The following is a 13,711-nucleotide window of genomic DNA, read 5'->3' as shown; positions in this document are numbered from 1 at the left end:
TTTGTCCATTTTTAAAAAGGCCAGACTTCCATCACACCTTTGAAAAACCTGCCCCCAATTGTTTAAACACTGTCCCACAATCGGAACAGCTTTGCTCATTAAATCTCCCACCTTGGCATTTAGTTCTAGTTAGCATGAGAACCTGGGATGATTTCCCAAGCTTGATTATTAATAAAACAGCTTCAGTGCTGCATTAGAAAGACATACGGCAGGTCCAGAGATGAGTAATCTTAACCCTCCCAGAGTCACGACAGCTCGGAGCTTTATTAAACCGAATGGTCTGGCAGTTAGAATCCTTTGCCTCTGCTCCATCTTTGTTCTCACTCCTGGTACCCTGGTTGTTTGTTTAAATAAAAGCAAACAACCCCCCCCCCCCCCACCACCCAGCCAACCATGCAATGATATTCTAGTATTTAGAGCAGCACTGATTTCATGCAACAACTTTAATCTCTTTTAATCATTTATTCCCTAATCCAACGGGAACGCCCGATGAGCTGGAGAGGTGAAGAAAATGGCAGCTGATTGAGCGTGTGGAGATGGAGAGGAAGAAATTCATTAATTTTTCATTGCCAGGGCTGAGATGTGCGCCACTTAGTATTCATCATGTCAGCAGTGACCTTGAGGCTGCTTCTGTTCCCCCTTGCAGAGCTCTCTCCAACCATCTGGTTCATATTAGTCTGGTTGTGATGCTCACCTTCCTGTCAGGATGAAAGAGAAGAGTGCCGTATTGGAAAGGCAAAAGGCAGCCCAAGCCACTCACTCTTTGAATTCAAGTACAGGCAAAATGAAGTGAAAAGCACGTCATTTGCCATCAGGCACATTTACAGAACAACTGCCCAAAATGGCACCAATTAAAATATCACCAAGCCCAGCACTGTCCTTTTTAGGAGAGGGAGGTTATCAGAGCTTGCAGGGCTGATGCTCGCCCAGGTCTCCAACCACCACGAGACTCTCAGCACTAAGCCCAGTTTAGATGGGGACCGCAGCTGCCCCGACCACTAGCCTGCCATCTAACGGGAGCATGCCAGGTTGCATTCTGCAGCTTTCACTCCCGGCTCTGGCAACTCCCCGCCAAAGAGGAGTGTGTTTGTTCAGCAATCAGGTTCGTTCTGACAAGACATATGTAACGCTGCAAAAGGCATGCATGTTTGTTTGCAGGAACCCTGCCAGTTCCATAGCGTGTGCACTATAGTGCTTTGTGTCCGCAAACACTGTCGACATTAAAGCTAATACAAATCTCAGAAGAGCGAAAAAAGCCATTTGGTTCATACGTGGCAGATTTGAAGCAGTGCATCAGCCCACAGTGAGAGACATGAGTAAGCACTTGGCATTTCCATAGGGCTGTGAGTCCCACAATGCTTTGTGCAACACACAAATGTACAGCACCACTGAACTGCAGCCACCTCTGGGTGGGAGCCAGCCAGACAACCCGCCCATAGTGGCGAAGAGAGAATTTTGGCCAAGAACATTTGGGTGAACCCTGCTTAGATACAAATGGCCATGAGATCTTCAGTGTCCCATCAGGACGAGCTGGGGCTCAGAGTCCAAGGTCTCCTCTAAAGGTCTTCACCCAGGGAACCGTCTGGCGCTCAGCAAGGTGAAGCCCCGAGAAGCATTGGAACCTGTGATTCTGGGCAGGGAGTGCACAGAGCGCCGTACTGACATGTGGGAGCCCTGGGTTCAGCTCCTAGCTTCCCTGTGTGACTTTGAGCCAGTCACTTCATCTGCCCAGTGCCCCAACTGCCTACCTGGAACACCAGGCTAATGCGGCCTAGCTCACAGAGACATTCATTAGTGATTGTGGGGTGCTCGGTTGCTATGGTGAGGAAACTATCCAAGCAATTTGCGTAGTGACAAAGACGGTACCCCTGGGGTCCTTCCAAGATTGGGCCACAATTACTTCGCAAAGATTAAAACATGTTGGCATGGCAATACTGCAAGCGGACAGCACACAGATCGAGCCCTGCACATCTGCGGAGAGTCGCTTTATGGCCGGGGACCATGTTCATGGTTTGGATGTGGAGACAAATTTTGTATCCGTTTAGGGCTCTGCATACAGACCCTTCCACCAAAGCACTTTACTCACACCTAGCTGAATGTCGCCATACACCCGTGCGGGAGGTAACTGAGATATTATAGCTAATTCGGTTGGTCCTACATAATTACTCATATTGATGTCATTAGCCAGCTTACCCCTGAAACGCAATTTCCAATCCACTTACTGCAAGGTAAAAGCTGCTACTCAATCTGGCCCTGTGAACTCATAGCAAATCTTAAAGTGTTTTCAAGTGTTTTGTTTGGGAATCTGATGAGGTGTCCGGTTGGCCTCTCCCCTTACACTGCCGTTACTCAGGAGTAGCTCCAGGGCAGTGGAGAGGCTATGCCAGTGGAATATAGGTGTGACAGGAGAATGGAGCGTCCACACTATGTATTCGCAGCTCTTTCTAATTGTGCTTACTGCCCAGGACCTTCCAACTCTAATCTCCAACTCCGTCTGGGACCTCAGGGGAGTGTTTTTAACCCTGCAGCATTTTTTCCCCAGCCACCAGGAACAGGAGCTGCTGGGAGTTAGAGGAGCTAGGCCTCTGAGAGATGTCTATGAAAAATAGAAACTAATATCTGAATGGTGTTAAAAACACAATTATTTCTGTGTATTTCAATGTATCTGATAACACAGTAAAGGCTGATCCCTGGTTTGGCCAATGAGGGGGGTTCTTTGTAATTCAGAGGCGATCTTCCTCTCATTGGTATGTCCATACATAGCACTTGAAAAGAAAAGGTCTTGTTATTACTCAGGAATCACAGAATATCAGGGTTGGAAGGGACCTCAGGAGATCATCTAGTCCAACCCCCTGCTCAAAGCAGGACCAATCCCCAATTTTTGCGCCAGATCCCTAAATGGCCCCCTCAAGGATTGAACTCACAACCCTGGGTTTAGCAGGCCAATGCTCAAACCACTGTGCTATCCCTCCCCCCCCATATAAGGACTGATTTCATTAGCCAGCTGAAATTCTGCACAGCATATAGTGCCATTACAGTCATTTACTCCTCCAGTGCTGTTTTACCCTATGCCACGAACCCTCTTCATTGTCTTCCTGTTGGCTCACATTTCTCAGTCGTCGTGCGTAGATCAGAGCCGTCTTGCGACATCCTGGGACCTGTGTGGCTTCAGCTGCTGCAGCTATAATTCCCACTCTGTTTATACTGCCCTCTCCCTGGAGTATCAGAGAGCCTTACAGTGACCAGGTGTCATCACAAAGATCTCTCTTTGCCTGCGTAAGTTCGTCAGCGCTGTCTCAGCTCGGGACGGGCAAGCTGAGCTTTCTGCATGTAAATGAGACACAAACAATTGCAGGATGAGTCATTTCCAGCGTGCGTGTATGCACCTCTGTCTTAGGATGGTGATGAAGAGATGCCATGTTTTAACAGATATTTGCAAACAAGGTTAAACATTTAAGCACCTAGGAATTGCCAGGCAGGATCAGACCGGTGGTCCACGTAGTCCATTATCCAGTCTCAGACAGTGGCCAGTGCCAGATGCTTAGGAGGAAGGCGCAATTAATCCCATAGTAGCCAATTATGAAATAACCTGGCTGTAGCGGTGTGAAAGGAGAGGAGTCTTCTGCAGATCCACCTGGTTAGCAGACCCCTGCTGAAGTTCTGCTGACTCAGTGTCGAGCTGTGGTCCATTCACTCTCTCCTGGATATAAGTGAGGAGGAAGAAGGAACGAGATGTGAGAACATAGGAGCTCCTGCAAGGAAACCCTAGGGACAGCTCTGCAGGTGTGGTGTTACTACTGAATTATCAGTAAACTCAAATCCCCAGATGAGGGTGAGTTTGGCCCCTAATTCAGGGTCTGGGCTCCCTGTCCTTAACAGAACAGGGACTTTGGCTGTTCTCACTGGGCATAAGGACAGTTATTTCTAATCCCAGTGATTATGGTAGTTGGTTTATGCCCCAAGGCATGAGGATGTATATCCATTTCACATTTTATCAGTTAGTTTAGCTGTGCATACATCATTATTGCTGATATTCCTATGCTCTAACAAGCCAGTTTTGAATCCTGCCACAGTCTTAGCCTCAGATCTTATAGCAGTGAGTTCCAGCGGTTAAATTTGCATTATATGAGAAATGACTTCCTTTAATTCCATGGGGTGACCCCTTATTCCAATACTGTGAGAAAGGGTGACTAGGAGCGGCAGACTGACCTCCCCCATAACATGCCCTATTGTACCTCTAATGTGTCCCTTCTCTGAGCGATACAGCTCTATAGCTAGGCCTGAGGGTCAGAGTTTTGGTTCACAGGGATTTGTGCCAATCTTTGTCTGGCTTCAGTTCCCATGAATTCTCACCCCAGAAGTTTGCTTTGAATTTTGAGTTCCTGTGAACTCCCACAACGAAGTGCAGCTCAACTGAAACTGCCGAGTTTTGCCTCCTTTTGGTTGGAGATAACTGGCCCCAAACTGGCCTCGGCTTCACTGACTTCTCAAAAGTTCAGAAACTGGAGCATGTTTTCAGTGAACCTGAGCTGAGTTTTGGGTTGTTAATGAAGCCGCAAAGCAGGTGACCCATGTCTGGTTTATTACACCTCTGAACTGTGCATGCAGCTAGACTATGCATGCAGCTAGACTGAAATAATAAGGCATTTATTATTGTCACCCCTGCTTGTCATTCTGGTTCCATCTCATGCTGTCTCCTCCATCTGTCATACTGTGTCTTGTAGACTTAGACACTGCTGCAGTATAATACTAATATAATCGACTGTGCCAGACAGCTGCAGGTGTAGCCCTATACAACTCTTTGTCGGGCAATCAAGTGAACCACAAGTGGCCACATTCTGTGTCCTTTACCGAGGTGAATGTGGCCACTGATTTTGATGAGAATTAAGTAGGGCCTGCTGGATTTGGCCCAAGAGCGAAATCCTGAGCAAAACTCCCAAAGGACAGGAGAGAAAATCCATAAAAACAAGGGTCTAATTACAACTGTCTGGCACCAGTGTTGTTCCCTGGGGTTTCTGAACCCAAAGTTCTTGGTAACTTGGTAACTTTCTTGGCGAGACGGTGGCAGGAAATAAATCAGTGGGGACCTGGCCGCCTGACTGACAGATGGTTGGCACAAGCAGCACACTACAAGAGTGCTTTTCCTTAAAGCTTTACTTTATTTAGTCTCCAGCACTTGCACACATCCGCAACAGGTTGGTAAAACTCCCCCCAAAATCCCAGATTCATATTTACCCAGGGTATTGGGGAGCTCTCAAGTGGGTAACTGCAGACATCCAGTGGCCGGCCTTCCCTCTGCCCGGGAACTTGAGAGGTGTACAAGCGTCCATCAAGCTGAGATTTCTGCCTATTTTAATCCCCAATTTAGTATTACAGAGCTTGTCCATTGAAACAACTGCTGAGCAGAAGCTAAGGGTGGAGATTTCCAGCCTGTAGTTTTCCATCAGGTAACCAGCTGTATTTCACATGGCAATAGTTAACTATTGCCAGACTTCCCAGCCTGTCAAAACGGCATCAAGTCAGGAGGGCAGAGGGTCATGTTTACTCCTCGAGACCACATAACTTTCCCCTTTCCCATCCTGGCCTGTTAGTCATGCAAAGGTTTCAGAAAGGCCTCCTTTTAGCTGCTTTCACCAGTAAGCATAACAATTGGCATTCCCGCTGCTGGCAGTGGTTTAAGCATGTTACTGGGCTCTGGGCTATCAAAAATCTGCTACTTCAATGTGACTCCCCCAATCTCATAGGGTTAGTGCTGTTTTACCCAGGAGAATCAGGGTCAAGGGCTCCAAGCGGAATTAATCCAGAGTATGACAATCTCAGACATCCACAAGTCCAGACTGCCCCCGCCCCCCCGCGCAGACACCTTGGTTCCCTGCTTTTCAAAGAAATCTAAAATCTCTCTTTAGATGCTTAAAGGAACAGAGTGTTTGAATGATGCACTCCAGTACCCTGCAATTCAGCGGGGATACTGAATGAAAATGATGATCAGCATACTCATAATGATTCATTCTGGTTATAATTGCTTCGACACAGAACAAGAATAGGGAGATGGAATTAACTTTTTTTTTTTTTTAATGATTGAGATGAGTGTGTTTTTCTTAAGCCACATGATACATTAGCCTGCCATGTACAGTAACATCTTTCTGGTGTCTTTTCAAATGTTTGTGCAAATTCTCTTTCGTTCTCTCGCTTACACACACACAAACACACACAAACACACATACAAATAGAGTCAAATCAGTCAGCTTAACAGAATGTGATGGGATTCCACTCACCACACTAGCACCTCCTGCTGGCCATCTTGGGGATCAGCTCTTCAGGTCGATATGCCCTCTCCCAATGGCATCTCACCCGCCGTCACTTCTACTCCCGGACTCATGTCACTCCAAGGACCTCCGGCCATGTCATGATCTGTGCTCCTCCCTTCCAGGGCCCCTGCAGTGAACTGTACCCTAGTGGTGACTACAGCCAGTTGTCCGGCCACTTCCCCAGTGGCAAGTGGGGGACGGGGGCGGGGGGCTGAGCCCACCTACTACTCCGGATCCTGGCCAGGGACCCTGCAGATGGAGGGGATGCAGCACATGGCTGCCAACTCCTCAGTACGTTTCCACAGGCCACTTCCCTGTGGCCCCAGTACCCTTTTTGCCCTTGCCTCAGGGTCTCAGCCTGCCAGTCCTAGCAGCCAGCCAGGAACTCCCTCTCACTCCCCTGTTCCTGCCCAGCACTATTCTGTCCAGGGTGCAAGCTTCCTTCTGCCTGCCAGGCACCCAGTCCTCCCTCCTTGAGCTGCAAGGAGTACCTGACCCTGCTCTGCAGTTCATCTTATATGGGCCTTCCAGCCCCTGATTGGCTGTTCCTCACTGTCCGTCTCTTATTAGCTGTTTCTTGTGCAGCCTCCCTAGGGCTCTGTTAACACAGTGTGGGGCCAACGCCCCATCACACAGAAACACATCCCTATTAGACCATAACGCCAAGCGTAAGGTTTTTTTCACACTTCTCTAAGCCCTGGAGGCAGCAGCAGTCCTAATTTGCACTAGGACGTGGTGAGCCAATGCCCCTGTTCAATCAGCCCCCTCTAATTATGGAACAAGGACAGTGACCATCAAGATGGATCTGAAAAACATCCAGTTTGGATCCAGCTCTGAACTTCACAGCTGAGGTTGGTCTCTAGGAGATGTAACCACAACTCAGACAATTTGATATTTGCAGAACTTTGGGTTGAAATCTAGATCTGAATTTCATGTCTTGGACCCACCTTTAAGAAACCAATTCAGGAAAGCCTCCTTATTCAGGAAGAGCATTTAAGCCTAACTTTAAGTGTGTGCTTAAAATTAAGTATGCGCTTTCCCAAATCAGGTCCTAAGTGAATTAGGATGTTCTATTTCCCCAAATATTGCCAATAGCTGTAGAAACACATGTCTGAGAAAACACAGGGACTGATTCGCTACTGCATGGATTGTTAAACATGCATAACTCTATTTAAACCAGTGGAATCACACTGCCATAAACTGGAGTAATGGAAGGGTGAACCAGGCCCATAGGTTTGCAGTGGACCTAAACATGCTCACTGCTATTCACTCACTGGTAAATGGTCCAAATGATCTGCCAGCTAGAAATCCAATCTTGATTAGATTTTCCAAACATATTTATAACCAGGCTGGCAAATGCAGAATGATAGGAAAGAGCCATCTAATCTCTTCACAGAGATGCTCGTGGCAACACATTCTGGACACATCACAGGAACCCTCATACCAGACTCATAAATCAAAGTGTTCTTTCACTGATGGAGTCACTGACATCTGTGACTTTCTCACATCCATACTTTGGAGGTTGGGGGAAGAACTCAAGCAATAGCAAATAAAGATTTGTAAAGCAAATGTAGCTCAATAATATATAGTCTCAGGAATGTGGTGAAATGAAGAGAAGACGGGAACGACTTTAACATGCTAACACTATTGGAAGGGCTCAGTTGAATGGACTGTATTAGATTTCTGTTAATGGAGCAGACTGGAAAACTACATTAGCCAAGGTTATGAAAAATTGATATTTGACTTTGGGATCTTCACCATACACTGTGTGTTCACGTGGTACTCAGAGCTCCCCCACATCAATCACATATCACTCATGGACATACCCCAGCCAGATCGTTATCTGATCCATTTCTTACTGGGTCTGAATCAAATTCAGACATAGAATATGTCACAGCCCACATCCAGTGATTTTGCTCATTGGCTTCTAATTTCACTAAGTACCAGGAGCCAATTGTCCAACTCTTGGGGAGGGAGGGAGGGAAGGAGGGAGGGGCTGTGTGTGTGTGGAGGGGGGTGTGGAAAGTTCTTTCTTGCTTTAGGAGACGAGGTAAGGAGCACGGGCCCAGTTCCAATGTCACAACTGAGTCTGGGGTAATTCCCCTGAAGCAAATGGAGTTACACTAGTACAAATGAGGTTACAGACAGAGTGCCAATTCTCATTTACACTAAGGTCCCTTTATCCCAGTGTAAAGGAGCTTTAGTGTAAACAAGAATCAGGCCCAGAGGGTTCATTGTTATTTCTGAAAACCATTCACCATAATGCAAGTGTGAGCTAGTACTGGTGGCCCTAGGCCAGTTGACACCAGCCCGGGATCTAGCCCCATGTCATTATTAATACAAAATAATAAACATTAATGAAAAAGCGATGTCAGCAAAATCTTGAGGCATAATCTGCATGGCTGCATCGCTAGTGTTTCCAGCACAGAGACTGGGAGGACACAGACAAGAATAATCTTTAGACCTTACGTCATTATTTCTTCCTGCTGGAGAAAGCCTGGTTTTTTTTGACATGCCTCAGGACGGAGTCAGACATAGGGAGAGCTGAAAAAAATAGTCTTTTCCGGGTATATCACAAAATTATCCCCATGCATCAGAAGGCTGGGCATTTTGGCTTGATTGTACTTTGAGCAGCTCCAATGAAGGACACTTAGGGAATGTCTACACAGCAGTGTAAGCCCAGGGTTCAAACTCAGGCTCAAGCCTAACCCCTCTTTCATCTACACACAAATTGCACTAACTCAGGGCTTGGACTCCAGGTCCCTGGAACACCCAGGAGTGGAGGATCTGAGCCTGAGTCAAGCTGGGACCCTGGGTTCAAGTTCTGTTGCTTTGCAATAGGGACAACGCCCGAACAGACTCGTGCTCTGGGAGTCCACCAAAAGTATCCCACACTCCCATAGGCTGACTTTCTTGGTCCTCGGGACAGTCAAGTTTGGTGGACAGTCAAGTTTTCCCACATACCATGAACAAAGGGCTAGAGCGGCCATATTTCGGGATGGCACTAGGAAGTCTGGGATATGGGTGGTTGAACTCGGGCCCGCATAATGCAGCGTAGAACCTGAAGCCCCAGGTCAGGACCGAGGGTTCAACAACTCCAAACCCAGGGCTATAAACAAGTGTGGACACTCAAGCCCTAGGTTAACAAACCCTGGGTCTGCTAACTTGAGGTCTACTAACCTGGGCTTACATTGCAGTGTAGACATACCCTGAGAGTTGCGGTGGGAAGTTCCAGACCCTGGGCTCCAGCCCGAGGCTGGCCGTCTACACTGCAATTTTATAGCCCCACAGCTCAAACCCAGTGATCCCAAGTCAGCTGACACAGGCCAGTGGCACATGTTTTATTGCAGTGTAGACATGCCCTTAGGGTCCTGGCTTCTGTGCTGCTTTACAGTCTGGTGCACGTATTTTGGTTAAAACCAATACTGATGCTGAATTAAAGCCCCCACTGAAATGCTTTGGAGGAGACTTGCCAAGGTACAAGAGTAGCAGTTCGGCTCCTCCTGACTGTCAATAGGTGTCAGGTGCCGACCTGCCATCTGTGCTTTTGATAGTCTCCCCTTTGTCTCTGTCAATTAAGTTATAGGCCAGGCTGCCAGAACAGGATGAAGCTGCCCAGCCATTCTATTATTAGCAGGATTCTTTGGAGTTATCAATAAAATATGACATGGCAAGTGGCAATGCATTTGTAGAGGGTATCGTAGTGCACCACATGCATTACTTATGGGGCCCTGGTTGCAACCCTTGGATAATTGAAGGTACTCTGGGTTTGGCTGTGTGCCACACAACACACCCTAATCATGCAGAAGTGGTAGGCTAATGCGTGTCCTGTTCTTGCTTAAAGGTGAACTGAAAAGCTTTCTGCAGCACTCCAAGGCCTGAATGCAGAGTTCTCTGTTTCTCCCGCAAGAGCTGCCAACACATTCATTGCTGCAGCAGAGACGGGGGACCTGGAATTTGGTTCCTGACAAGGAACGAGAACCTACAAAAGGGACAACCCTGCAGCTGCAATGGTGTCAGCTTTGTGGCCCTCAGTGGTGCCTTTTTCTTTGGAGAGGTTGAGCTCATTTGGTTTCCTTGCTCTTGTAGTTCAGAGAGAAAGGGGAACATGGGCAGCTACTGGCCCTTCAGGTCCTGAGGGTCCGAGCTGAGGACATAGGAACAAAGGAACAACTTTCTTATTGTCATCAAATGGGCACTTGACTTTTGCCAGCAGGATTAAAAAACCTAACTGTTTTTTAATCATTGCTGATGGATACAAATTGCTTAATATACCATAAACAGCTCCTCCCTTATTGATATACAAGGTGCTGCAGTGTTCACCGGTAACAAATGAAGCATGCCTGTGTACAGCAATGAGACTGCACAAAAAGTACAAGGGATAAGGCCATGCATGTAAAGTGGTACAAGTCAGCCAAGATGAAGGCATTAGAGGAAGACTGTTACAGCCTACAATTCCCGTTTGTGCAAGGTCTCAGGCAACCCTTTTCAGACTGTGCATTGAACTCAGAGTTGGTAATTTCCTTGAGCACTTGGAAGTTGGACAGCAAAAGCTAGTAGAGACTGAGGGACCAAAAATATCTTGGGAAACCCCCAAACCATACCTAGTTTACTTAGACACAATCAACACTGTACAGGTGGAGGCCAACACAGTTAACACCCTGGGAAAGTCACCCCCTCAGAACAGACATCCCAGTGTTAGCCGATCAGCTCATCCTGACTTTGCAATGTTAGTCCAGATGCAGCATTTTCAGGGCCAGTTCTGGTACTTACACGAAGTGTAGTAGAACAGCATGGTAGCAGCGGTCCTGGGGCTCAGAGCCTGTAGAGGCTCCAAAACAGCTGAATCCCCTGTGCTGCACGAAGGCTTTGAAGGAATGGTTACGAGTGCTTACCACGTATAGCCTGAAGACAAGCTGACCTAGGGGGGAATTTGGAATTGATTTGTTTAGCAGTTTACCAACAGCTAAGAGGAATACGCCAGAAGTCAGCCAGAGGCTCACCCGTCAGGGCAAGGTACTGTCAGTGCAAGCCAAGGGGCAAAGTCTTCAAGGCTTTGACAGATTACAAGACTATTGGTCAGATTTGAAATGATTCCTCTCAAAGCCTCCTTCAATGGAGCTTCCATGACAAATCCTTCAGCTTTACTCTACTCATAATTCTCTCCCTCCGATGCTGGCCTGTACCTCATGAAGGGGTAGTTTTTGCAAGCATGGGGCATGAGAGGTGATGGAGCTGTGATGAGCAAAGTCAGCAAAGACATACGTGGGCACAATTACCGCTGCTGTTGCGATAGCAGTAAGGAACCCAGATGGAGAATGGAAAATAAACACATGGGGCTTGGGGGTTTTAAAAATCCCTTGAAACCTGTTACTTGTCACCCCTGGTTAAATCCAACTGGCTTTATCTGTAGTGCAAATAAGCCACACACAGAGTCATATCCAGCCTTCTGACATCTAAAGAGTGGACTGACACAGCTCGGTGAATAGCATGTTCTGGGAAATACAGTTTAAAATGACCCCAGTTAAAACACCTACTTAGAGTAACCAAAACTTCATTGATTCTCGGGGCCTGGTCTTGGGCAGGGAAAGCTCCCAGTGAAGCTGGGAGCTGAGGGGTCCCAGTTAGCAGCAGGGGATGCAGACCACAAAGAATGTACTTTCATCTTTAAACCTTTGGCTGTGTTGACAAGATGATCAGAAGACTTTTACTACTCCAGGGTGATTAAAAAACCCATGTATTTTCACGAAGTCTTCCTCGACGGTGATTTCTTCTTCATAATAGTTGCAAGTGCACCGTGATGGTAATTTAATGTACAGTATAATGTATCTGAATGCATGTCTCCCAGTTAACCTGGGAAAAGGCTGTACAATAAAACCGTGTGGAAATTACTGGAAATTAAGCTAATTAAAAGTCAAGGTAAAGTTCACAGCTGGCAATGTGTCCACTTTTAATGTTACATCAAATAGCTTAGCTTTAAAGCATCTGGCTCCTTCACATCTTCATTTCTCTCTCTGCATTTACTGAGGCTTTGATGTCCTCTGATTAGGGGGTTTCTTCTCAGCTGCTGTCATACACACACACACACAGAGCAGAGAGCCCCATGGGGAGAGAGAGAAATGCTAATTGGGCAAGTGCAGACCGTCCTCCTTTCCCCATCCCACCTGACTTGTAGCTTAGCACATTTTGGTCAGAGCAGAAACACCCTGCCATCACCAGCGCTTGCTCTTTGCTCAGCGAAGGCTCCACCCTCAGAGCTTCGTGGCTTTTCACGCCTGTTCGAACGCTAGACAGCTGGAGTCAGGGTCCCAGCACTAGTGCAGTGGGTCTCAAATCCGACGGCCGTGAGATACATGGCGTTTCTTGCCAGCATAACCCAACCTGAGCAGACACGCACTCTGTAGCCACTGAAAATGACCGACAGCAACCATTTCTTCCCTGCTCCTATATCAACGCTGACACCAGAATGGGGATTCCCATCAGCCCCCCGCTTCTCGTGAGACGGTGGGAGTGGAGGAGGGCAGGGGGAAGCCTGTATTTGAAAAGGTTATTGTGCTGCTCAGGAAGAAAACAAGCATTGCGAGCGTTTGCTGAACATGCTAGAGATCTAAAAATGCTGAAGCCTCAAATTACAGGATAATCCAGGGGCCGTGTCCCCCAGAGTCCCTCTCAGTTAGGAACAGAAATCTCGCCGGGGTCATTCTACTCCTTCCAGGTGAGATGACAAATTCAACACATCCCCTCCCTCTCTGAGGCAGACGATATTTTTTGCAAGCCAACCCTTGTGCCCTGTGAGATTCACACCTGAGCCCCGCACTATGGATTCCCCTGGGCCCCAGCACTTCATGCTGGGCATGGCTCTGTGGAGAACACCCATTGTGTTTGAGACGCTGTGGCCGCGAAGGTGAGACAGCTGAGAGAGAAACCCCGCTCCGCACTGGGATGGGAGCATGGAACCGGGTGGAGTCACTGGCAGCCATTCGAAGTACAATAGCAGAAGAATCCCATGTGACAAATGCTCGTCATGTGACTGAGTGCATTTCTGGAAGGTGCTCTGCTCAGATCCTAGGGCGGGGAAGGTGGTCCAAGAACCTAAGCAGGACAGAATACTCTAGTGGTTGAAGGATTTTTTTTTTTTTTGGTCATCCTCTCACAAAAGCCAAGACAATCAAATCATTCGCCATGTCCATTAGTAGAGAACGGTTAGAAAACCCTTAGATCCCTCAGCAGCATTTGGTGTCCCCCAGTCCATCCATGGAGTCAGCAGTGCAGGAAGTCTCCTTGTGGCCGAGGCACTTAAATGATTTTCTGCTGTATGGGTTTCCCCCGGTTACATTATTTATTAGATGATCGGCAGGTCCTTATGTTGTTAAGCTGTCACTATATTGAGTTATTTTCTTTTC

At 47.4% G+C, this 13,711-nt stretch overlaps 1 long non-coding RNA gene across 2 annotated transcripts; it reads right to left on the bottom strand.

The window, feature by feature from the left end:
• Positions 1-400: 400 nt before the first annotated feature.
• On the bottom strand, positions 401-5,477 carry LOC311527474. 2 transcript variants are annotated; one of them, XR_014713347.1, is made up of 3 exons: positions 5,236-5,477; positions 3,066-3,700; positions 401-698 (listed from the first exon to the last, which is right to left on the bottom strand). It is a non-coding gene; the product is annotated as an uncharacterized lncRNA (long non-coding RNA). The 2 variants fall into 2 exon arrangements; XR_014713348.1 differs by having other exon boundaries at positions 401-3,324; positions 3,462-3,700.
• Between the last annotated feature and the right edge of the window lie 8,234 nt (positions 5,478-13,711).

This window comes from Lepidochelys olivacea (assembly GCF_965140295.1).
Source record: "Lepidochelys olivacea isolate rLepOli2 genome assembly, chromosome: 10".
Classification (NCBI taxonomy): Eukaryota; Metazoa; Chordata; order Testudines; family Cheloniidae; genus Lepidochelys; species Lepidochelys olivacea.
The sequence above is the reverse complement of the archived record's forward strand: the minus strand, read 5'-3'. Positions and strand labels throughout refer to the sequence as shown.